We start from the raw sequence: 27,760 nt of genomic DNA on the forward strand, positions 1-27,760 counted from the left end.
ATTCCTCATAATCAAAACTATGAATGTCTAATGATAGAATTATAAAGTTTTTGAATTTCGGTTAAAACAGAAATATTTTAACAAAGTTCCAACAATGTTATTATCGCTTTAAAAAGGTATCTGAGAATGGTTCAACTGACGCATTCTAACAACCTTTATAATTATCGCAGACAGCTAAATCTTTGCGTGTTTAGTGATCAAGTAAAATACAAGTGCGTTACGATATGCAAATTATTCGTCAAATGTTAAGAGGTCTTGTACAGAAAGAGTATTTAAAACACTTGAAGTATGTGGTGTATGACAGAGTATAAGAATTACCAAAGAAAGTAAAAATTAGTGTAAAGGAAACGGTCCAAATCAATCACAAGATGCCATCAATGTTCATAAACTGCATGTACCGCCAAGTGCCAACAAAAAGGAAGACAAAACTGTCAAGTCGATATGTTATAAGAAAACATCTAAAAGAATTAGCATAATATACAGAAATTTCGCACACCTACAGTACCCATCTTCAGTGAGGAACTAAATCGTAACTAATTTGGATGTATATTTTAATACTATGTAGGGGATTAGCTGCTTTAGGTATCTGCAGTGTTTACATTTTATATGGAAATAATAGTGTCTTCTTTAATGCACCATAGATCTTGCATAACCATATGTGCTGTACGTAGTTTAGGCGAGAATCACTAATGCGTGATCCTTGACTGTGCAAGGTGCATATCCTTGACCCTTTTAACGACAGTGGACAGGTTACAGTGAAAATACACCACAGTGTACTGTTTCGTACACTCGAAAAATAAGGTACAATTATGTTCCTTACTCATCCTAGGTTAACTGTGGTATTTTCAGGTAAAACTCATTTACCCAAGAATAAATAATATAGGTCAATTTTTAACGGAATGTTCGGTAGATACGATATGAGGCAACACTTAATTCCGCTAATCTACCCAAGTTTGTGCTAAGAAATAAACTGACAAGACCTAAGATACAACACAACAATTTATTCATAGATCCAGCAACAGTGCGTGTGTTACCGAACCACAGAGTGACATTGTTCTCGTTGGAAATTCTGTTCCTGACTGGCTAAAATTAAAATTCACTTAGAAAAAAACCAGTAACATCAAACTTTACTTTAAAAATAATGGAGGTTGTAAGTTCGAGATATCGCATGTATCACTGGAAGGAAATGCTATCATTTTTTGTACTCAAAGAAAAGTTTTTACGGTTACATCACCCACGGGCAAACACGATGTTACCTAAAAGGAACGGCTAAAAACCGAAAAATCCAGAACGAAAGCAACTTAACCACTTTGATTTTTTTCCAATACTGAAGAATCGTACATTCAAATAACAAAGTACAATACAAAAAAAAATGTACAGTATGCCTGCATATCAGACGACAACAGTTGCTCTGTTATAGTTGTTTTTTTGTTTTTTTAATATTAGGACAGAGGAATCTTCTGTTGGAGAACAATATCCACCTGCCATCAATTGATCTGTTGTAAAAACGAAGTAGAAGAAAACTATTTCCGTGGAAAATACTGCAGTATTAACTTGATAACCCAAAATGCGCTTCTTGTTGTTATAATCATATCTTCTAAAACATATAAAGACATGATAACTAACAACAAACATAAGGTTAAATCACCTACTGATTTCGATAAAACATTTAGACTGACTGTTCTGCGTATTACTTAGCAAAATTAAAATTTCATCGAAATAGGTTCAATATGGACAGGGTGTTCGGAAAGTCACTGTGCACTTATATATTTATTAACAGACATGTTTCAATATAGAATACAGTAGGTAAATATGAATGACAATTATAAACAATGTTGAAAGTGACCCCCGTTATCATAAATACAGGCTTGGATCCCTCTTATTTTGTTTCTAAACACTGCTATCAGTTGCTGGCTTGAAATAGACTGAATAAAATATGATTACAAAACTGCACAGTGACTTTCCGAACACCCTGTATATGAAAGCACGGACGTAAATAAATTCTCACGAAAAAAACTATACAGAAGGGAACCAGCTTCCAACTAGTGTATTATTTACTAACGACAGCGAAATAATTAGCTGAAATATTTGAATGTTAGCTAGCTTTCTCTTGTAGCAGCTTGAAAATGTTTAACCTATTTGGCTGAGTTACTTTAACCAAAACATATAAGGTATAAAGTAGATGTTAACTGTCATAGGCAAAAAGGTGTTTGTACGTTTTATACGTATACTGGCGCCAAACATCAATATTATTATGTGCTGAGAATTAAACAGTGAGCGTTAAGCCTAAGCTATCCTAAAATGGGTTTTTTGTTCGTTTGTCCAAAGCCACTGATCACACACTTTTAAATCAATGATATGTGGGAAGTTTCACAAAAGTCTACTGCAGTTGGTGATTTCGTCGGATGCTCAAACTTCAAGACTACAGACACAAATTTACTATTCTGGCACGATGCGAAAAATACATCAAAACATGCAGATTATGTGTAATGTGAGGTCATGAACAAGAGTATCCAAGAAAACCCGTCGCCATCTGTTGACTGAAAGGTTCCAAAAAACAAGGAAATTCGAAGGATATGCATTTGAAAAATTAAACTTTACAATAGTGCGTAACATTTGAAAATAACCTGTGTAGAATCTCTCGCAAACAGGTCATTATTGCTCTGTTATTTATTAAACATGTTTTCTGGATGTTTTGTTTCAGACGAACTATTGAGAAGTTTTGTAAAGTATCGCTAAACCTTTTAATGGAGGTTTTTGTTTTAAACGGGATACGTTCTTGGTAGTATCACATCTATAGAAATGTGTTAATAAATCACGGCCTGTGGTTTGTCAGCGAAACTCCTACTTGAACGTTAAAACAACGATTAACAATGACGTGCAATTAAGAAAAAACTCAGCAAGATAACTTCTTATTAAAACACAATTTCAAGAAAAGAACTTGGTTATTACCATGAGCAAACCGTCACCAATAAGGAACTAAATGTTTTACAGTTGGAAGGTACAGGTAGGTACAGTAATGACCTAGTTTGTCTTGTGAGTATATTATAGGCGAGGAAAGTTCTTAACTTAAAGTATAGCTGAGGTGTGTATACCCGTTCTCGTTTCACTGTCATTCCAACAGTGACGTGTACGATTTTTTTTTGGGGGGGGGGGGGGGGGGATTAAACAAGTCTACATTGTCTCTCTCCATACAAAACTAAAGGATGAGTTCAACCATGTATAATACATAGTATTCCAAAGTGATGTGTCGTAGAATTCACGTATTCAATTGTTGCTATATGGATGCAGAACATCAAAACTGGAATAAAGTAGGGCAGTGTGTACAGAGCTCTTTGAACATTCGACGTGATAATGCATGTAAACGGATTTACTACAATAAAGGTTTGACTCTGATTCATTCACTGACTTTTTAAAGAAATAATCCTTTAATAGTCAATCTATGCGATCTAGATTTACTGACGAAGTAGAATACAAAAGGGAAATGACACTGACAGATTACCAATGATGTAACATTTTGTACCACAGAAAATGATTTCTCCATCACAATCAAAACGAATAGTTTAATTTAAAATTAAATATTTTATTTTTCTCGCTTCCTTATTTTTAAGGATGAAACGATGCTACTCCAGAAACACCGAGAGTCAATTCATTAAATATGTTGTGTAAATTAACGTCATTTAAACCTCTTCCACCTTCTCTTCACTCATGGAAAAACCACGAAGCGCATAGTGATCTGTTAATAACCAGAGTAAACATAAATGTAGGAGATATTCTATATTAAATAAAACTGTATGAAGTGAGTCCCCGAAGGCTTCAAAATTCGGTAGCAAGCTCTCTGATATAAACCGCTTAAAGCCAAACGTAAAACAAGAGAGAGATTTACTACTGTCAACAAGTGCAATAAAAATAAGATTACGGTAAATAAAATAATATACACTTTTACACCACTAAAGTGTACAGCTAAGGTCAGGTTATAGATAAGGTGAAAATATATAAAAAGGGAAAAGTGACACTTGGTTCTTCACAGACGTCATCGAAAGTTGGATACGTAAGCCTCTTGAGCATGTTTAATATCGACCTAAACGCAATGCATTTGAATACGTTGGTATTAAGTTATAAAACGTTACATAAATACTGCAAAAGTTCACGGCGGATATCAAAACTCTTCTATTAACGACGTGAGCCAAAGACTTTCCACCGGGGGCAGTAAGGAGGGTAACGACACAAGTAAAATTATAAGTTTGTATAAGATGAAACACAGCCACCAGGTGGTGCTTTGTTAGATTTAGTTCTGCTTAGTCTCCACATGAGGAAAATAAAAATAACACGGGAAGAAAATGGTTGTAATCCTGTCATAAGTATGCCGAAATATTTTCATTCTGTGCAATCAGATTTATTCCCAGCTGACAAACCATTAGAAATTCTCAAACCAATTTTTACCAAAAAGAAATTTAACAGCTTTATGTTCGTATTACGATTTCAATGAAGACATACGTGACAAATATAAAATGTACTGACTTACAAACTTAACGTTAGGTACCAATATTATAAAAAGTGAACATTAACTAGAAGACAAAAATCCACACTTAAAACGTTTTTGTAATAAGGTAAGCAAGCCTAATTTAGTTTTTTTATTTCATTGTATTTATTCTTTTCTAAGAGCTTCCAATACCATTTTTTTACGTTTCTTGTTTCTCAAAAAGGTAATTGAATAGAAGATTAGATGTTTAAAAAAATGCTAACATATGGTGTATCTATCAATTATTTTCATATTTTTACACACATTATCGTTGTTTTAAGATTGGGTTTGAACGTTATTTCACTGGTTAGTTTAATCATTCTACTGCAATCATGTTTAAAGATGCAACTCAAACCAGCCGTTTTTACATATATATTTTAGTCTAAAACATTTTGAAAAAAATGTAATTGAAGGCTAATATACAATTTTAATTTCTTTTCAATAATGTACAATTATATCTTACTATTTCCGAAATGTGCTATTTTGTATACGGACGTACGTTAATCTTGAAGATGTTATTTTTAATTTGCCAACTGACAAAATAAAACTAAGGAAAAAAAACTGATAAATTTGTGCAGTCAAAAACAGTATCTACAAACATTTCAAATAATTGGGTTAAAGCAAATTTACTGCTATCTTTAGACTAATGTTGCCACTAGATAGTCAGTGATTTTAGTCTATGTTAATTAACTCAGCCTAACAAGTTGTCAGAAAAAGATATGAATAATTTTAGTGCCAAAAAAACCCCACAAACACACATGCCATACCCATCCATGACACCTTAATGCTAGTAAGTCTTCAAAAACTTTGTAGCTAACACTATTCAGTATCTGACGCGTTTTATATAATGTAATACCTATCTTACACGTGCCAATGATTCATCCAAAATCCTAAAGTACATGTCAGATGCCCTTCTGAAGCACCTGGCACGTGATCAAACTGCAATACTGGCTAGATAACATCAGACATCTATTAATCTCGACTTCTAAATACCGTTTTAACATGAAATATTCGGTAAAATAAAGAAAAATACAGTACTCTCTTCTGAAGTATTTATGTGTCAGTCGAACGGAATATTTAAATCAACTTTGTAACAGAAAATGTTTGACGAAACTTTATAGAATGGACGGCAACTGCCTGTTGTGGAGACAAGTGTAGAGGCCGACGTTTCGAAAGTCTTCCTCTACACTTGTATCTTCACAACAGGCAATTGCCGTCCATTCTACAAAGGAACATATGAATACCCTGGCCCGGCATGGCAAAGCGTGTTAAGGCGTGCGACTCGTAACCTGAGGGTCGCGAGTTCGCATCCCCAGCGCACCAAACATCCTCGCCCTTTCAGCGGTGGGGGCGTTATAATTGTGCGGTCAATCCCACTATTCGTTAGTAAAAGAGTATTCCAAGAGTTGGCGGTGGGTGGTGATGAACAGCTGCCTTCCCTCTAGTCTTACACTGCTAAATGAGGGACGGCTAGCACAGATAACCCTCAAGTAACTTTGTGCGAAATTCAAAAAAATAAAACAAATACTCTGCCTGAACAACCTATCAAAGAAAATGTTTGTTTGTTATTATGCACAAAGCTACACAAAGGGCTATTTGTGGTCTGCCCACCACATGTATCGAAACCTGGTTTCCAGCAGTATAAGTCCGCAGACATACCACTGTGCTACTATGGAGGGGGAAGAGGACAACAGGAAATGTACTAGAAGCAATTTTAATAAACTGTACCAGAAGATAAATGTTTATCTTTGAATTCGAACATACCTACATCACAACACAGTGAAGTTCAAATCCTCCATATAGTTTAACGAATATTTTCTCTCCACTGATATTATTTCAGTTACATGCAAAAGGCCGAGTGAACATTTTGTTTTTCTAATTTTGCATACTCAGTGATGATGTAATTATTTTTCGAATCTTAAGAACTAAGTAACAATAATTTCACAAACAGTCATATAATAGTTCCCAATTTCCATGAGCAGTAGAAAATTACATGGTTTCCCTATAATGGATGCAAATCTTTGCTGTTTTGTTTCTCTCTGTGAGTGTGTGTATATTTACGCCGTTTCCACAATAAGGATTGAAGTCCAAATTTTAGCGTTATAAGCATCCGATATTAAAATGAGCTTCCGAGACTTGGCCATATAATAAAGATAAATATATATAATGAGATATATTGGTTTGGTTTGTTTTGAATTTCGCGCAAAGCTACACGATGGTTATCTGCGCTAGCCGTCCCTAGTTTTGCAGTGTAAGACCAGAGGGAAGGCAGCTAGTCATCATCACCCACGCCAACTCTTGGGCTACTCTTTTACAAACGAATAGTGGGACTGAACATCATATTATAACAAACCCCACGGTTAAAAGGGCGAACATGTTTGATGTGACCGGGATTCGAACCTGTGATCCTCAGATCACGAGTCGAGTGCCTTAACCACCTGGTCATTCTGGGCCAAGATATATTTTGGAGAACAACTGTTGTTACGAGCTATTGCTATACGACAAATACAATACCCTGCAATGAATATAGAACACAAAAAAAATTACAAAGAACTAATACAAATTGTTTCGATTTTGTTTTATGTGTTTCCAAAACTGAATATTTTGTTGGTAAAGTTAACTATTTCTTTGTCATGAAAACTTGCTTTATATAACCTGAGTTTTAATCTAAGAAACCATGATTATAGAATAATTGCAATGAAGCGTAAAACATTTTCGAGAATGAAGTCACTTCAGGGTCGATACAAGAATTGAACTGCAAAAAATTGCTTAATACATAAAGATGCACAGTAAGGCCACAATAGCGGAGTTTTGAGTCCAGTAGAGATGAATTGTTTTTTAAAGTAATTATATTATAATACGATGAAAATAAAAAGTGAATAGAAATTCTGAAACGTCTTTCTCAAGGTCTGAAATTATCTACTATTGATAAATCACAGAAGAACCACTGAACAAGTTCATATCAATCCACATGAAACGTATATAAGCAAATAAAATACCTGAACACAAGGCAATGGAGAACCTGTATTCCAAAATACACGTAATGTTTCTTAATTAAACAAGACATTTGCAAAACATCTGCTCTAAAGGCACATATACAATTAAAAATAATTTAACAACAGGAGGTACTTTCAAAAATATATGGTTACTGGGAATTTTTAATGGTTGTATACTAATGTTATTTACCACGTCTGGGAAACGTATATTTGCGTATAGTCCTGGGCCGGACCTTCAGTAAATGGAGCCCTGAAATTAATAAAATCATATTTACGATCAACAATAAGCCAATACAGTCTCAGTTCCTTATCTGTCTTGTCAAGTGAGAAAGAGGAAGAAAGACGCTTCAACTTCCAAAACCTCAGTAATGGTGCAAGTAAATTTAATTTCACATGAACTAAAAATTTTGTAAGAACATTTTATTTTTCATTGCTATTATTTCATTTGCTTCCCTTTTATGTTTGAAACTGGGTAGGCCATTACTAACATTGGGTTTGAGATTTACCATGCACGGTTATATATATATATATTTGTCCATAATCTCCCTCTCTTTCATGCATGCGTGCGGGTACACACACAATTTCATGCACATTGTATCAGGGGGGCCCCACCATTAATTGTTGCACCTGGGCCCCTATTTTCTAGGGCACTATACCTTAACCTCACACTTCACGGGAAACGGAAATATTTTTTTCGTCATCAAGCTTTACCAATAAAGTAGCATAAAAGAGCAGTCGTGGTAGTCAAACGTTAAGTACCTTCGTGAACCAAATTAAGATAATTCATTAAATGAAATCGTGACGTTTTCGTAGAATAATTATTGGTAAAAATAAGTTAGGTTAACAACTTCTAATATACAGAAAGGCCAATTCGTTCTGGTAACACTATGTTCCAACAATGGCTTTTATGTCATGTTGCTCAGCAACAAAAGTATACAACCCAATATGGTTGTTATTCTATGTACTGAAAGCATAAATGAATAAGACAACGAAACTGGAAAAAATATTTGTTGATTAGAAGTTTGTTTGTTTTTAAATTAAGAGTTGGTGATAAAACAGAAAATAGCTTAATTTAGAAACTATTTAATCTTAAAATTACTGATCTTTTTACGTGGCTCCAGGCTAGGTGATCTCACACTACATCTTTGTTTATTATACCAACACTCACTACACTTAAGATTTCACGGCGTGCGCACACATACAGACACCCTGTCACTAAAATCGTAATGAGCAGGCAGAAATCGAACTATTCTATCTGGATAAACACATTTTGGCTTTCACCACTGTCCTATCTCGAGATGTCATGCGTGACGTGACATACATTGGCTTTTATAGGGGTTAAATACCTACATTCACACTGAAAAAGTATTGGCAATTTTCCAAATACTTTCATTATATTGCATGACTTGTGTACCAAAGTTTGATACGCTTCATATCTATCCACTCTTTTGCGTATTTACACTAAGCAGTATTTTACGGTAACAAATATTACAACGCTTTTCTACTGTCGTTTACTGTCAGTAAAACTAGTTATTTTAATTCTGAGTAACACAAATTATGCTGAAAATTTTGCCTTGGGCTGTTTAACACTTCATTGACAATAAAGTGAGTTGGTTGAACATTAATGATGCGTGGAATATTTTATTTCACAAGAATTGGCCAACAAAAAAAAAAAAAAAAAATTATTGATTTATTAACAATGAAAATTATTAACAGTGAAAACTATATTAAATAATATTAATTACGTTTTTAATCCATATAATCTTCCATTTGTTTGAGTTAAGAAACTTAACTTATTACAAAGCTATACGAAATTAATCTCCCAGTTTTCACGCTGTTAAAGCATTAAACTCTACACTGGAGGTCAAGTGCTTATACTAGCTCTATCTTCTGAGGCTTCAGTTCTCTTATATAAATAACCACTTCAAGACCAAAGGTCAATGCATATAGAAAATTAAGTGTCTTTATATGAAGAAGGGTTATCAATAATGATAATTACTTATAATCTTAAAAAAAAAAAAAGAACAACAACGATTTATTCACAGTTCATTATACCTCGGTATTTGATTGTAACTCTTAAGCCCTCAATACCAGCAATTACAAATCTAAGTTACTGTGCCCTTTCGTGGCGATAAATAATATTCCAGACAAATTATGTCAGTTTGATAGCGTGTTTTTATCCGTTACGGAATTTTAGGGTTCTCAAACTATGGCTAGAAGTAAGCGAACGAAGAAAAGCCAATTACTGAGACGTACTTCCTTTTAAGAAAGCGACAGGCGCGCCATCTTCGATAATCATACTTTTTCTCAACCTTGCAGTCAAGGCTATAAAAATAAAATTAAGAAAAGTTGGGACGGATTGAAGTTTTTGTGGGCTCCCCTAGGGTACACTAGCAAGTTGTTATAGAAACGGGTACGATGTCGTAAGAAACAACGAGCAGTGTCGGAACTGATTACATTTAGTTTCACTTATTTTTGGATGATTATTCAATATCGGCCATCAAGACTGCATGAAGAGAATAAAACCTCACACAAATATTCTTTAATGTTATATTTTATTATTACATTTCCTTATCAAATATGAAGAAAAACACTCAGAATCAATATATAAAGCAAAGGTTCAAACAAACCAAATGTCTAAACATGATTAAAGCAAACCAGCGTTTTACGAAATGTGGGGCGCGCTTCCTCAGTTGAGGGAGGGTGATTTTGATTTGTTTGGGGAAAGACCAAATAATAAATAATTACTACAATAAATACAACATTTCGTCATTTCACTCAGTTTGACTCGTTTAAAAAAGGAGGGGCGTGCGCAAGGAACCATATTTATTAAAGGAATAAGGAAAATAAAACTGAGAAATGATAAAGTAAACAAAAACGCATAAAAACGGCGGCTAATGTCAAAAATGAGAATTTCTTTATATTCAATATTATACAAAAATTATAAACTTTAAAGCAGATAATGTGCTAAATGGCACCACAGAAAACATTCGTATCGTTAAAAATACTGCGGATATTAATTCTATAATCTATATAAACATCCAGTTTCCCTCTTCGTGTCTCACTGTCATTTATGCCTTTTGTACCCCGCTCGAACTAATAGGATAGTTAACTGGTCAGAAGTAACAACAATAATGTTTATCAAAATGTAAGGTAAGTTCAAATTTTGAAAGTGAAAATTATTAACAGTGAAAACTATATTAAATAATATTAATTACGTTTTTAATCCATATAATCTTCCATTTGTTTGAGTTAAATCACTAAATCAATCCGTCTCTCTTCACTAAAACAGACCTGTTATTACCTGTATTATTAATACACTATTCCTTTTTCCGAAAATTTTCGTCAAACATTCAATAATATAATTAAAAGTTAGTTTAGTATTCATTTTTGTTGAAATTTGTTCTTACCTTATAAATGTTTTACTATTGTAAAACCATTAAATTATACGTCTGTTTTAAAAATAATTAAGTTTTAAACGCATACTTAAAAACAATTTATTAATGAAAACACCATTTATTTTAACACATACCAAACTGCAGTTCATTTCTACGCATGCATAAAATTAAACCTTATACCCTTTTGAAAATTGAAGAGTTACGTTTAAACAGTGAATAAATGTCAATTAATAAATGTTCAGATAGAAGAAACACGAGAAAAGAGAAGACGACATTTAACCAAATGTGCATGGCCTTTTTCCAATGCACATCCGGAGAAAAAAATGAAGGTGAAAATTACTGATTTATAATTCCAAAGAAAATTTAAAAATACTGGTGATATTTTCACTGTTAGTGTTGTATATAATGAAATATTATTAAACAAAAATGCGATTTTTAATGTGAATAAAATTGTTGAGATTTAATTTATAGCACTCTTTACAGTTCTCTTAACACCCGTCATTACTAAAACTAAAAACCCTTACGTCTGACATTTCTGAACTTAATATTGGTATGTAAGACTCGGTCATTACAGAAACTAAATGTATACACAGCCAAGGTTTTGCAGTTTGAAAGTCTGTAAACAGAGACGAGAAAGCTGAGACAACCAAATTTCCACAAAAACAACTCATCGTAATTAACATTGCACGTTTGTCGAGCAGCGTTTATGTTGTCCTGTAATAATAGCAAAAACAAATACTATATATACAAATTTCAGGACAAGCAATACAACCTCCACCCCACTACATTCCTATCTGGAAAAAAAAAAAAAAATCGAAATCAAGCTTGACAAACAGAGGAAGAAAAATGCAATGGAGGCAGTTAAATACCGATAATTTACTTTGTGAACCAATCAAAATTGAGATCATTCATGAAATGAATTTGTGACGCTTTCACAGAACGATTATTGGTAAAAATCAGTAAGGTTAAATTCTAACAAAAAAGCCAGTTCGTTTCGGTAACACTACGTTCCAACAGTGGCTTTTAGGACATGTTGCTTGGCAACAAAGGTGAAATTCAATACCGTCGTTAATCTATATACTGAAAGTATAAAATGAAATGTATAGCTAACAAAACAGTTAAAATATTTGTTGAATTCTTAAAATAAGAGTTTCCAGTGATTAAAGAGGTTTATTTTTCTTTACTGAAAACGTTGGTGATATAATAGAAAATAGCTCACTTCAGAAACGATTTATATTTAAAATTAATCGATTTTTCACTTTCCTGATAAATTTTTAAGCTCACGACCAGGTGATCACTTTGGACTTATTACACCAACACTCACTACACTTACAAGGTTTCACAGAATCCCCACCATCTCCTTGCGTCCTTTTCAGTAAAATCGTAATGGGCGGACAATAATCAATTATTCAGAAAACTGGATAAATGCATTTTGGCTTTTATGACTCTTCGAGAAATCAAGCGTGGCGTGACACATACTGGCTTTTAGAGGTTAGATAGCTAGAATTATTGTGTTACTTGCATTACAATTCAAGTTACTTCGTCTTTTATTACAATAACATAACAATTAATAATGTTAAGATAAAACAACGCGACCAGAACCACACAGTATTATATTATTCTGTATAAATTTGAGTCGACAGGATATATAAATAGTTTCATATGGAATGCTCATATTTAAGGCGATTCGATGACGAATTACTGTTTTATCCATACTATCCAAAAACAAAAAGTTTTAACTGCTAAAGAGAATTGACAACAAGAAAATTATGTTTCTCTTGAATTTCAATGCAATTATTCATATTTGTGATTGAGTAATCTTTGCAATAAACAATTCGTGTTGTAAGATTATATTACGCGTAATTATACGTGGAACCACTCTTACTGCTTTTGTTCTATCCTCGTTTTAGCTTGTCAGCTGACACTTATGATGGCCTTACTATTTCTCTGAAAACGAGTTTCCTTCTTTAAAATTATTGTATCATTTTTTTATGCATAAATTTGTGAAACCACAAAATATTTTTTAAAATGTACGAGACCCAAGTTTTATGAATTCATATTCATTTTGGTTTGGTTTGAATTTCGGATTTAGAAAAATCGAATCTTTGGTAGTTAATTAAAACTAGTTAGCACCGACCGCTAACTCTGACCGCTAACTCTTGGGCTATTATTTTACCAACGAATAGTGGGCTTGACCGAACATTATAATGCCCCACGGATGAAAGGGCAATCAAAGGGCGAGCAGGTTTGGTACGACGGGAATTCGAACCCGCAACACTCAGAGTCGAGTGCCTTCACCACCTGGCCTATTCATTTTGAATTCGAACTTTTGCTACCATGGTTTCTGACAAGACTTTACTACTAAAAATGTCATTCGCTTTAAAAACTCGTAAAGGAGCTTGAAAGTTTATAATAATACATATATGATTATATGAACTCATGCTGGAAGTATAATATTATTGACTTACCACTACGGCTACCACATTTTTCTGATAAAATATTTTCAAAACGTGTGCGTGCGTCTAAACTGTGGGAAATTTTTTTTGAATGAAAATATTAGGAACGGTTATATCTATATGTGTGACGACCATTACTGGTCTTATTCAGTCCAACTGATATTTCAAATTTGAAGGTGCTGTTTGCGTGTGTTCCAAAAATTCATGTGTCAAACGTGTGTAACGGATTTACTGTTATACATTTATTTTAATCTCTGCGTTTATTTGAGTTTGATGCATGCGATGTTTATTGTTGGATGTGTATTGTAGAAATCCTGCTTATCTAAATTTGTAAACGATTTTAAAGAGTAAGATTTAAAAACAAAAAAAAAGTTTTTAACGAAACACTACCATATTTTCGAATATCGTTGCACGTTCGAGAATATCAACTATTTGGTATCAAAGCTAGCCGAGAGACACTAACAGAATATTGATTGGTTGCTACAGCAAGTATGCGAGACACCTCGGAAGCTGTAACTGCGATAAACGCTTATTAAATCGGAAAACTACAGATACTGACAAGAAACGTTTATAGATTTTAAACACTAACGTCCGAAGTTAATTCACAGAAATTTGTAGCCTTTCTAAAAGGTGATCAAATACTGTCGTCGGTGAAAAACTTCTGTGTGCTTCAAGCTAGCTAGCAGTCAAAAAAGTACCTGTTTATCAGCATATAATTAATTCGCTCTCTGTGAACGTCGATAAAATATTCAGTTCCATACCAGATAGAATATTCAGTATTATTTGTAAGTTTGTAAAACTCTTGTATATAAACAATTATTTGTAATAACCGTTATTACAAATTGTATTGTTGTTTATTTATTAAAATATATTTGTGTATCAATTCTGTTGGCAAATTTCATAAATAAGATATATATTGACATTCAATTAACTTCTAAATTAATATTTCCGGCTATTTGAAATCGCAACACGTAACGTAAGTAATATAATGAGTCAGAGACTCGTCCGATATAAATTATAACAAGTGACAAATCTACTAAATCGATTTGAATCATATAGAAGTAAACAAATGAGACGATAAAAAAGGAAAACAAATCTCCATGTTGTCTACACAAACTACTTTCACTCAGAGAAATTTTGTGTTGAAGCACAAACACAATCAGATGTATATGTTTCAATCATCCAACATGTTCACAACAGCGATCTTTCTTCCTTTCAAATTTTGTTGCTATTTAGTTAATCCAGTTAAATATTTAGGGCCAAAGTTGAAAATGGGTAACGAAACCAAACAGTACACTAATGAAATAGTGACTGTTACTGTGAAACAAACGAATAATAACAGAACATTTTAAATTTCCAATATATGAAAATTGATAGTGTCAAAAAATGTATTAAAAGTTATTTGATATGTGGAAAAGTTACTGTAAAAACCGAAAACGGTTTCATAGCGTGATGTCATATCTAACCGTTACTTGTTACACGTTGTATTTGCATCGTAAAAATTAAAAATAACCCTGCGACAGACAATAATGCGCATAAGCAAAACGTAACCGATGTTTATATTATATGCTCTTAAAGAATACAATAATGAATCATGTTACCTTTCCTTCGCTTTTTTTTTTTTTTGATAGGTTTACTTTTATTGTATTAAATGTTAAGTTTCATTTCTCTTACTTGCAATATAATGTCATCTATGAATGTTTTGTTTTCCACCTTTCTCTACTCAGCGCAAAATTATAACGTACTGTTCATAACGTTATGGAATAATACAATACTTCTCATGTATTAAATACGCTTGAAAGAGTTCTTAAAGTATGCTAATAAACAGCGTGATTTGTAATCTGGTCGGATATGCTGTATTATTCTCTCTAAAACGTGCATATTTCTAAAGTTTTTTTGGCGAATTTACAAGTACCAGCTTAAATAATGGCATGCATGTTGTTTATTATGTTACTAAAATTCGTTAGCACTGCTTCAATGGAAGTATTTCCATTACCAACTTACAATTTGAGGTACATCCCTGCCACTCACACTAATAAAGAATTATCCCAGACTTATTTTCTAATACAGTCTGCTACTGATGAAGTAGTTGTGCTTTACACAAACAATTTCTCAGTTCCCTACATTTCAAAATTATTTTCACATCCAGAACTTAAATCTTAATTAGCACTACCACTCTAAAATTACCATCTACAGTTTAAAACCATAAAAGCTTCTTTGCTTGTGTGATTCGAATAAAGTTCAGGTATGTGGCGCAATAAGCACATTTCACTCCATATCTTTTTTTTTTTTAGAAAACCATCTTAGAGATACATAGTCTTACCGGTGTATTTATATACCCCCACCCCCCAAAAATAATAAAGCACTTACAGTGCTTACTTAAAATCAAAATGATTAATAGTATTACAAAAGCTAGTGTATGATTTCTACAGGAACAACACTGATCTGACAAAATATTAAAACTGACATGATCAAATTTTGTTCACATAAAATGTTGTATGATTCCTGTAGAAACAGGCAGATATGACGAAAAAATTGACATCGAAATGAAGTAAAGATGTCTATGCGCAGTTCTGTACAATTTATAGAAGAATGGTCTAATTTTACAGGTTCACAATCCAAATATCTGACGCAACTATCTCAACAAGTTAGTACAGACGTAAAAACTAACGTGCTAAGAAACGTCACTATAGCGAACACCTGTCACTTTTAATGCACCTGAAATGAACCACATATTTAATATTATATGATACGGATAGACAAGCACGCATACACAAAATACTCAACAAAACGCGTACGTGAAGATGTTATTTGCATAAGAAATGTATGAAAAAGCTCAAGTTGATCCGCACTATTGATCATTGTAAACCCACAAGTTATATACGACTGGTGGATAATTCACGACACTAAACATGATGACGATAAGAATGTCAAAAATCACTTGTTATTAAAGGGTCAGTTCGTTGCGTTTAGGTATTAATATACTTTACGTTATGTGCTTAAAAAATAACTGCCACTTCACAAAAGAAAAGCATTATTACAACACACAGCTTATTGTCTCTGGTACGATTCAACTCGATAGGCAGAGGGCCTGTTGCAAAGTTTTTCACTGAAACAGATTTTAACACCAAGTCCGTAAACTTGTCCCACCGATGGGACAGATATGGCTTTACCTGATAAAGAAGAAAAGAAACACATTACAATAATATTAACACAACACGTTTTCCTCTTACTATTTACCATTTTTCAATAAAAGGAAGCCTGCGTGATAAAAGATTTTATTCAACTCAGTAACGCAGCCAAACTGTTAATCTAAAGCCGTTATTACAACCTATGAAGACTGTATAAAGGAAAGTAGGGAAGATTGTTATCATTGAATTTTATTTACAGTCGATTGATGTATTTTCTGATACAAGTACAAATACAAAGCAAAAAAATAGATAAAATATAAATAGATAAAAAATAGAAAGCACATAAACTACAAATAGTCGTAGGTGTGGTCTCCGACACATAATGAAACGCGGGTTAAGTTAAGCACTTACACAAGAATATAACTTCCACGGTGACATGAAAAGTACTATAAGCACGACCTCAACATTCTCAAGGAAATATACATCTAAAGGACGAATGGTTATGACTATTATCCCAGCTGCACCTAACGGCGAGGGAAATCTAATAGTTGAAATATACTGAAAATTTGGGAAAAATCTACAAGCGGCCAGCAACCATCAGTCCGTGAAGGACGTCTCGCAGTAATCTACCGGTCAGAAAAAAAATACATTTACATAAATTTACCGTAACTTACTTTTTTTTTGCGAGCTGTGGAACGTCAAATCAGAAATTCGTTTTAATGTCAAACACGTTGTATTTCAGACACGCTGAAAACGTCATTAAAATGCCATGACCACTTTTCTTGATCTTATAGTTTTTTTTTTTTTTTTTTTTAATTTCGCGCAAGGTTACTGAGGGTTATCTGCGCTAGTCGTCCCTAATTTTGCAGTGTAAGACTAGAGGGAAGGCAGCTAGTCATCACCACCCACGGCCAAATCTTAGGCTACTCTTTTACCAACATTATAACGCCCCCACAGCTGAAAGGGCAAGCATGTTGTGTGCGACGGGGATTCGAACCCGCGACTCTCGGATTACGAGTTGAACGCCTTAACCCAACTGGCCATGCCAGGCCAACATGCACAGTAATTTCAGTCTTGCTTATATTCAAGCCTGTAGCATTGCATGTATGAATTTGCAGCTAGGTGGATACAACTGTGCGTTTGATGAGAACATGTTTTTAATGCATGATTCAAAATGCATCTATAACAGTTTGTGGTGGAATTATGAAATGTATTGTTTACAATAGCATGGAAACTCAAAATTAAAAAATTAAGGCATGATAAAGACAATTATACGTTTAAACTTACGTATATGATAATATAAAATTGTGACAGATCTTTTTATGTAAAGTGTCTTCATATCCACTAATGTTTTAATTTAAAAAAAAAGCCGCTTTATATTTTTAAAAATTTCTGTATTATTTTTAAAGCGTATCTTACGTTTTGAAATTGATCACGAGACAAATTTCTACATTTTTGTAACATAACTTATCACAATTGAGTATTCAGTTACAGAAAAATGAAATTCGGTGTTCAATTATATGACAAACCAGAATACCGAAAATTAGTGAATTGCAAAAACTTGTCCCGCAAATATTTTAATACTAAATACTGAATGACAATGCTTTGACTATAGCATGTTTTCGTCTTGAAGCTCATAATATTAAGAAAATACAGTAATAAATTCAAATTGTTATTACATATTTCAGGGTGCGTTCTGTGGCAAATTATATTACTGATGTACTAATGCTACACCTTTGTTAAAGATACATTTTGTAGCAAATATTATTACACATGTATAAATGATAGATATTTTAAGATACAGTTTGGGGCAAATAGTACTACAGTAGTGCTGACACACTAAAAGATACGTTCTGTGAGAAATAGCAGGTACATACTATGTAGTACGTGTGTGCGCGCGAAAGAGAAGAGATTTAAATACATGTTCTTTCCAATCATTCCAAGAAAAACCCTGTAAAAATCACTATTTATTAGTAGTTTCAGTTCGTTCGCATTAAGTCCGCGGAACGAAAACAGAAGTACAGATAAAAATAAAAACGGCAACTGAAAAGTTGAAACATTTCACTGCATGTACTGTAATTTCTCATTCGCCAACGTACGTCTTACAATAAGGATTTCAATTTAACAGTAAACTTCCACTTCAGGTTAACATAGTTCAAGTTACTATAGTGTAAACTTATGTTGCCTCGTGTCCTGACTCCTCACGAAGTTTCCTTTTAATCATTTATTATGAATACTGTGTTTACTACATTACTAGAACAGAGAATACAGAAATGAGATTTCAGCTGAATTGTGAGTCACAGCGCATTCCACCCACTCTCAACTAAATAACCCAAGAAACAAAAATATTTTTTCGCCTTCTCAGTTCTTCAAACTTTTTTAGTGTATTTGCAAGGTTCAAGGTTATTACGAGCGGATAAACGCGTGCTTAAATGACTTTTCAACCTTTCGTACATTTAGTGCTATTAAACACGGGTATAATAATGACAGGATAATAGAATAAAAACAAGGCATATATCACACTGATCATGCAGTGCATATACACGCACGTCTTTTCTCATTAAATACACCACAGTATACACATAACGATGATGACTGTCGGGCTGGAAGCCATGACACAAGAAAACGTGTCGAGAACTTAGGCTTAGACGATGTGCGTAACAAATATATACCGCGGGTCGTTATACACGTATACTAAGACCTCGGCGCGCGGTCAGAGACCTTGCCCAAGTTGACATTTTATTTTTATTTATTATTACTTTGGTCTTAGCTTTCTCTATACGCTTACCCAAAACTCACGACACGCTTGTACCACGCTTCTTTGGTTAATTCCACTTAGCCTTAGAGCACAAATACGTAAACTCGTATAAGTTATACATCTTGTTACATATAATTATCTCGAACGAACCTCCGATTTATTATGTTGTGTATTATGATTAAAAAACTGCCGGAAATTTTAAGTTTAACATTTAGTTAACTTCTAAATTAACATCTACCAAATTTATGTTACTTGTCAACAAGATAGAAAATTGTATCATTCTTAACATACACACACACACACACACACACACGAATAAATACAATTTATAATAACGGTTATCACAAATAATTATTTTTATACAAAAGCTTTACAAACTCGCAAACAATATTCAGTCTTCTACCTGGTCTGGAACTTAATATTTTACCGACGGTCCAAATCCACAAGTCGCAAATTAATTTTATGTAGATACACAGATATATTTCACTTGATAGGAATGTTAGTTAGCTCTACTATTGTTTTGCCTAACGTGAGTTAGAAGATTAAATGTATATTTTATACGAAAAGTAATGTTCTCTTAAAAATACTAATGTCCGAAGCTAATTCTTTGAATTTAATGGTTCGTAAAGTTTAAAATCTATAAAAGTTTTTTTTTAAATGTTGTAGTTTTCCAATTAATAAGCGTTAATCACTATAATAGCTTCTGAGGCTTATAGTACACCGACTGTAGCGAACCAACAATGTTATACTGTCTCTTGGTTTGGTGATTTATAAACATTCAGGCGAGGTTCTGCTATAAAGTTTAATTGACAACAACATTGGCAATCACATTGTTGATTTCTATGGACGAGAATCCTAAAAGCTTAGAAAACATCCGAAATTTGCGCAATACACATTTAACAATATACGTCACATACAAACTGAAACAAACGCGGATATTAAATGTGTAACAGTAAATCCATTACAATGTATACATACATACAAGTCAAATAGTATCGATGAAGTGATAGCATGTGGATCTAAAATCAACCGATATTTCCTTTAATTATAATTATTATAATTTATAACTTGTTTATATTTGTTTGACTAATTTAAATTTTAATTTAGTATGTAAATCTTGGTTGTGCAAGAATTATTTTCTTACAATAACAGCGGTAGTCCCCGTGCTTATGAACGATGCTAACTATTAAAATTGTTCCACTTTCTAAATACTACACTATGGAAGCACACAAGATATTAGAAATTTTACCTTTCCATAATTCCATAAAGGTCTCTTGAGCTTTCTGCAACCAGCGGGTTATATGTAGTTTAACTTCCACAACTTAAAAATTTCATCTCTCTATAAGTTGACAATTTCAACCGTGGTTAATTCGTTTGTTTCTGTATTATATCTTCATATTTCTGACAATTTTTGGATTTATACATTTTTTATCGTCTCAGTTTATTCAAATTAACAAAAAGTTCTATATACTCTCAAAAGCTAACTGTTTTGTTTTTCCTTGAAGAAAGAGCTGTTATTACATTACACCCAAAGAATGCCACGTGGTTAGTGTGCTTGACTCTAATTCGAATATCCTTTATCATCACTTGAATTATTATCCATGGTCCCTGGGAGAATAACAATAGTATTAAAAGAGAATTTATGAAATCTGAAAAGTAGCACAAAAAAGCAACAAATGAAAAACAATGTAGTCTGCGTCATTACATGCTTCATAATGTGATGGTCAATCCCACTATTCGTTGGTGAAAGAGCAGCCCAAGAGTTGGCGGTGTGTGATGATGACTAGTCAGCTATCCTCTCTCTAGTCTTTCACTATTAAATCAGTAAGGGCTAGCGAATATAGCCCTGGTGTAGCTTCGCGCAAAATTCAAACCAAACTGATTACCACTTTATTCGGTCTTTATTATTATTATTGTGTTTTTTTTTTAATCATAAATAGTTTCTCTCTCAAGAAACTACTATTTTTCCTCATTTTTCACTAAACAAATACGAAGGTTTTAATTTATTTACTGCCCAATGAACCTTCGTAACTATCTAACTCTTGTTTTTTGCCAAACTTAACAACTAATTTTTGCTCTCAAGACAGCAAAACAATTACGGAAATTTAAGACATTTTTGGTTAGTCATTATGTGAACATGCACGTGACCTACGATATAATGTCCAAAACAAAAGTGCCGCATTTAGCAATTCACAGTTTCAGTCCCATTAAGCTATTATACGGGACATAAGTGATACGATGGGATAGTTACCAAAAAACCACGCTGTTTCTCATTCCCACCAACTTAATTATTATCCATAGTCACTGGGAGAAGAAAAAAAATATTTAAAGAAAAGATCTATGAAATTTGAAAAATACTATTAACAAAAAACAGTGGAGTCTGCGTCATTATTACAGTATTATTACCACCCGACAAATATACTTGCTACCATTAATAGGTTGTCATATTTCATGGGAAGGGCTCACCCCAAACAATTAATAGGTTTCCACAACTATGAAACTGCAACCTGAATGCATAGGATGGCAAAATCAACCTTGTACCACACATCTTGGCAAACTACCCCCATCACCACCACCATTATTTGGACGTTGGCTTCTGAAACTATATTTAGAAACAGATTAATATAAGAAGGAAAAGGGGTGCAAAATCACTGGAGATGTAACGGCAGTGATATAAAAGTATGTAGTCGAATGGAGTTGCTGTAATTCCAGTTTCTTTGGCCAACTTTATAATCCAAACAATCATTATTATGTTGTTAACAATACCATAAAAGATGCCTTGTCTCTTCGCAATAGCAAGTAGGATTAGAGGGTAGATAGCAACCTTTCGTAAGCATGTATACTGCTTTAAAGATAAAGTTTTGCTTCGGACTTGTTTGGGAATTTGGCTGCTATTCTAAACATTGTATTCTGAGCCTCCCACTTTAACGGCGAAGTGTATTACTTGTAAAGACGACCTTTATACCCCATTCATAAATACTTCGAGGTTGCACTTACACTGGTAAATAGTCTGGAGTTCCACGAAAACCAAACTTGCATCCTAAGCATGTTACACGTGATGCCATGACTCATATTTACGCGTTTCATCGAATAATTCAGATTAAACAGTGAATAGCTCTCATACATTTGAGACAATTATCAAAGTTTCTTGCTATAAAGAATAATTCTTCACAAAAATTACAGATATAGTATATTAAATAAAAAAGGCTGTTTTAAAGGGAGGGCAGTCTTTCATTATCATTCATCGCCAGTTCTTGTGCTAATCGTTTACAAAGAAATAATGGAAATGTCTGACATTATAATGTCCTCACGGCTGAAAAGGCAAGCATGTTTGATATAACGGGGAATCGAACCTGCGACCCTCAGATTGCGAGGCAAGAACCCTAAACAACAGAATAGGTAGACTCGTCCAGTCGGTCAATGAGATAAACATGAAGTACTGCCGATACAGAAGGCTGAAATATCGAGGAATGACAGTATGTAACACTGCGCAGAAAACATTCGATAATTCCTGTCGCCACTATTGCATTATTATTATTAAAACCGTAAACTTGGTGTGGTACTTGATTAATATAACCTAAATGGATCTCACAGACTTAAACTATGCCGAAATATTTATTTTCTTATTTTTTTAATTAACTGTACAAGAACAGGCCCATGTCTGATTTTTTAAAATTATTTATGCACCAAACTGCTTGTTGGCTGTAGGATACCTAATAACATACAAAATCACACGTACACACAAAAGTAAACAAAATACCAATAAATGCTACTGAGGATTTCCAATTGTGTTAGACTTAAAACGAGAACTTTCACAACGTTTTTGGTCAGTTTTTGCAACAGGAAAAAAAAAAAAAAAAAAAGTAAAATTACCCATTACTATCGAAGTATGTGATGGACATCGGTAGTGAATGGTACATACACACAAGTTGGTCTTTTGAAAGTTAATCACGTGTTTTTTGTTGCATTCATTGATTTGACGAAGAACACTGTGGCACATTCTGATAAACGATTTAGACCATAAGTTAAGTAATATCCTTCTAAAATAAAATTCACATGAAAAACAATTGAAACCACATTCGGCAACTGTCAGACCTTCCAGTCGAATGTGACAAACCACAAGATGATTTTTTGGCTACTTCAGTTTAGTTAAACATTTGTGGCAGACAAAATTTACCTGAGCAGATCGGAAGATTTTTCATGCCATTAAACACATATGCCACGTTATTAAAACATGACTGAGACATCTCAACTCCACAAATCAGTATTTAACCCACATCAAGCTGGTTCAAACGAGTTCTTGCGGTTGATCGTAAAAAAAAAAAAAAAAAAATTGCTTTAAATAAGAGTTGGATCTGAGTGACGTGAAACAAAATACTGCGCCATCAAAATTAACTACCAAAATTTTTCTTTTACAATAATGCGTGCGTGCGTGTGTGTGCGCGCGCGCGCAGTTGTTAATACAACCAACAACTATACTCTGCTTTCTTCTTAAATCTGTTAACATTGTATTATAAGAGATAACATATCATTCACAGGGGCGTATATTTTTTACACCCGATGGGGGGGGGATGATTTTTGCAGCCACTTACGTGGACTGTTCAATTTGCAAATTGGTAATCTCTGATTATGTGAACCTGAACGATGTAAACATGCAGTCACAGAGTAATCTTGTTGCTACAATACTTGCATGTATACTTAGGCCTACTGACTGATACTTACGAACTATCGTTAAGATCGAAAAGCTTAGAAGCACGCCTATATTAAAGACGTACATTTCGGCTACTGAAAAAGCCTACATCTAGGCCTAATTATGTAATTCGATTGGTAAGAACACGAGAATCACAAGAACAAACACACAATTTGTAGGCCTGTGATGCAATAAAATAATTCAACAGACCAAACTGTAGGGGGGATGACTATGCACCATACCCCCCACCTAAAATGAAGGAGGGGATGTATCCCCCCATCCCTCCAGGATCTACGACCCTGTCTCGATTGGTATATTAAATTATTCTGCTTAGCTTAAAAAGCACACGATGTAAAAACTAAAGCGCAGAAAAAAATGCAATCCTGAAATTTAGACTGCAAATTTGGCCTTCCCTTTAACAGTTTAGATTATCTTTCAAAATTCTGAAAATGAAAGTTTTGATAAATAAGAATGCAATATTTCGCACAACTCTTAAGCCATGAAAAGCTTATTAAACGACACTGATTCATCTTATAAAGCTTATATATGTAAATCAATCTCATACGACCTATAAGTACATAACACATTAATCAACAGCACTGGGCTCGTATTTTCTAACGTTATTTACACAGAGGTAAAATACTACAAGGTATGTTTATCATTCAATAAAGTATATGCGTATACAAGCAAAAAAAAAAATATACAATTTTATAGAATCACAGGTTACGTTACTAGAGATGAAGGAAAGTTATTTACATCACATTAAATATGTACTTGTTTTTATTACCATGAACATTGGACGTTCATACGCTTCAGTATAAACAGTTCCCTGCCTAATAGTAAAATGCCAACTATACCACTTGTTCTAAAGATAAATCACACTATTATAAAGAACAATAATCAAGTACTAATACAGCGGCGCATCATAATATATGCAAGCAGTGGAACCAAGGATATGTCATAGCCCTTTCGAAGACGAGTATTCGTATAAGAAGGCCATTAAAAATTGTAAAGCCAAAACATTTTTTGTTCGCAGAAGGACTAGTTTCCTTCTTAGAAGTAGAAATACTTTTACAAAAGAGCGTTTACATCAACGAACTCCGAAAGTCAATGAGGAATGACACTCATTTGCAACATGGTGATTTTGGCTATTAAAAAAAGAGAGAGAACTCTGCCTCCCCCCAAAAAAACCGAGGTTCGCGGATTAGAATCTCCGGCACATCAAACATGCTCGCTCTTTCAGCCGTGAGAGCATTATAATATGACGTTCAATACCACTTTTCGTTGGTAAAAGAGTAGCCCAAAAATTAGTGGTGATGACTAGCTGCCTTCCCTCTAGTCTGACACTGCTAAAACAAACCTAAAAACAAATCGAGGCAATAAAGCTCGCTCCACATTCCTTTAACAATATAAGAAACGATAATTCGAAGCTTGAAGTCAAGCTCTGACACTTTGTAATTAAATTAATAACAGCCACTGGTCTTTTATCTTGTGATTCCAAGTTTTATAGTTTTTGAAGCATAATAAATATAGTTCCTTTTTTTGTGACAATTTCCGACTTTTGTAATATTTGTTATTTTGCGGAAACGATACCACCACTACAATTCATTTTCCCAAATAGGAACGATTAAACTTATTCTTAACTAGCTAAGACTAATCGCCATGTTATTTTACCAGAATAGTGAACAGCAGAAATGTTCAAGTACAATAAAATTGGTCATTCCGAAATCATCAATAATTTATGCGATCAAACATTATTCGATGGTTATAATTATTGTTTTAGAAAATGGCAACAAGGTTTCACAACATGAGTATCCCAAAGAAAGTAGATCAAAGATTCCCATTTACCTTAACTCTTTTCTGTACCCATGTGTCCGAAATAACGTTTTTATTGGTGTAATAGTTTCCAGTGTTGGCCAGGTTATTTTGGATTAATGAGTAGTAAAAAAAAGAAAAAGGGGGGACATCACAGATAAGATACAAATAAACAAAACACCTTAATTATTTATATTACACGTTTAACTTAACCAGTTTTCACCGATATGTCTACAAAGATCTCTTACTTCACAAATAAACTAATTAATAGAAATTCCACTTTCTTTGCTTATTTCTTCGTCGATATAACTCAGTATTCACTGCACTCAACTAATTATTGGCTGACAATAACAGATAAACTGAATAAAACATGCAATGATGATGCATTAACAAATAAACTCACTAATTAATGCACTATAATCTAACTTGTTTTTTTATGTATGGTTTAAATTGTTTCCTCAAGTTTGGAGAAAGTTCCACGATAAAAAAGGCCACACCCGCCACGTTACGTTAAACTTCCTTTCGGCTAAACAACAAGCCACTAAAATCTCTGGATAAAAAACAAAATCTAAGGCATTATGATTTGAGAAATGACACTTTATCCTAGTTAACCCCTGCAGTCTAATAAGAAATAGTAAATTAACTACAAGTCATAAATTGGTTTATGAATGCCTAATTAAATAACATTTAATAAAACCTCTATAATTAATTTGAGTTTGTAGTTCTGACCTACATGTAGGTTTCCAGACTGAAAAGAAAAAATACGAAGTGAAAGCCAACTTACTACCTTCATGAAATTAATACTACATACAAAAGGCAGAAACGAAATGACATAACTTGATATAATTTTTGTTATGACAACACTTGGGGTATCGTGTTACCAAGGTAGTTTCATATGTAAAAGAACACTGCATATAATTATATGTCGTTATTATACATAACGTATAATACCGAATCCAATACAAATGTATTGATTACCAAAAAATACAATATAACAAAAAAGTATCACCTACTGCGTACTAGTATGTTTTATAATACAATAGAACTAACACGGCTTCTTTTACTATAAATCTAGTGCAAAAGTAGACTTATAAATTACATTACAAATCGTCTTTTTTCCAAGTTATGCTTCAATTCACAAGCACGGTCTTAAAATCATTTTTATGGATAATGATAGCCAGAAAAGGCCTTTTTAGAACAATCCACCTTATTAAGCTTCTTCAAGATCACTAAAACCCTCTAACAAACATACACAGAAGTAAAGGCAACTAACTGTATGTTCGCCAACAGCGATTTGGCGTGGAATGAGGGCGTCGTCAATTTCGCACTTTGCTGTCCTCCGATAATTGATTTGATGTTAATGGAACAGTGCACCTTCGAATAACTTCAAAAACTTAACGTCTCTTGTTAAACCCGTATATGACAGCCCTAATTTTAAGCCAGTTATTGATATTTTATTCTATTTGTTCGTGCCTCCAGGTTGATCAAAATATAAGTAGAGAATATTTATAAAACAGAGGAAACACAACATATGGTACACATACACGCCCGCCTACATTATAATGTGTAAACTTGTGTGTTAACACAAACCGTACAAATCTCGCAGCGATAACCTGTTCTTCATAACTCACTTTTCTCCCTGGGGTAGGAAATATCGTGAACTAAATTCAAGAAAACAGGCCATCAGCAAACTCGCCTTTTCATTAACAGTACTTTATTAAAGGTTTTTCCAAATTTCAGTGTTTCCAATTGGGTGTGTATATTCTCTATTCTGTGATTAATTCGTGCAATTAGAAACAGCTTTTACGCTTTAAAACTATATATTAAAAACAAACAGTAAATATTAACTTCCTTTCAAGATGAGTGTAAATAATTAGTTGACGTTTCGTTGAACTTTTTTTTTCAATCTACAATGCGTGATAAAGAAGAACCACGTAGCATCACAACTGTAAGTCGGAATTAAAACAAATGAACCAATAATTTGACAGAAACGT

The 27,760-nt window shown here is 33.5% G+C and overlaps 1 protein-coding gene across 3 annotated transcripts in view; it reads right to left on the reverse strand.

The window, feature by feature from the left end:
• The window catches only part of LOC143246207 (formin-like protein), a 125,754-nt gene that overhangs the window by 73,128 nt on the left and 24,866 nt on the right, over window positions 1-27,760 (reverse strand). Inside the window, exon 1 of one of the 3 annotated variants that reach the window (XM_076492462.1) lies at window positions 7,709-7,728. The exons of the other annotated variants lie outside the window; for them this stretch is intronic. The gene's annotated coding sequence lies outside the window, so the exon portion shown is untranslated. Of the gene's footprint in view, window positions 1-7,708; window positions 7,729-27,760 lie in introns of those variants that run through there. 3 annotated transcript variants of the gene reach the window in all.

The sequence above is a fragment of the Tachypleus tridentatus genome, chromosome 3 (genome assembly GCF_004210375.1).
Source record: "Tachypleus tridentatus isolate NWPU-2018 chromosome 3, ASM421037v1, whole genome shotgun sequence".
In the NCBI taxonomy this organism is placed as follows: domain Eukaryota; kingdom Metazoa; phylum Arthropoda; class Merostomata; order Xiphosura; family Limulidae; genus Tachypleus; species Tachypleus tridentatus.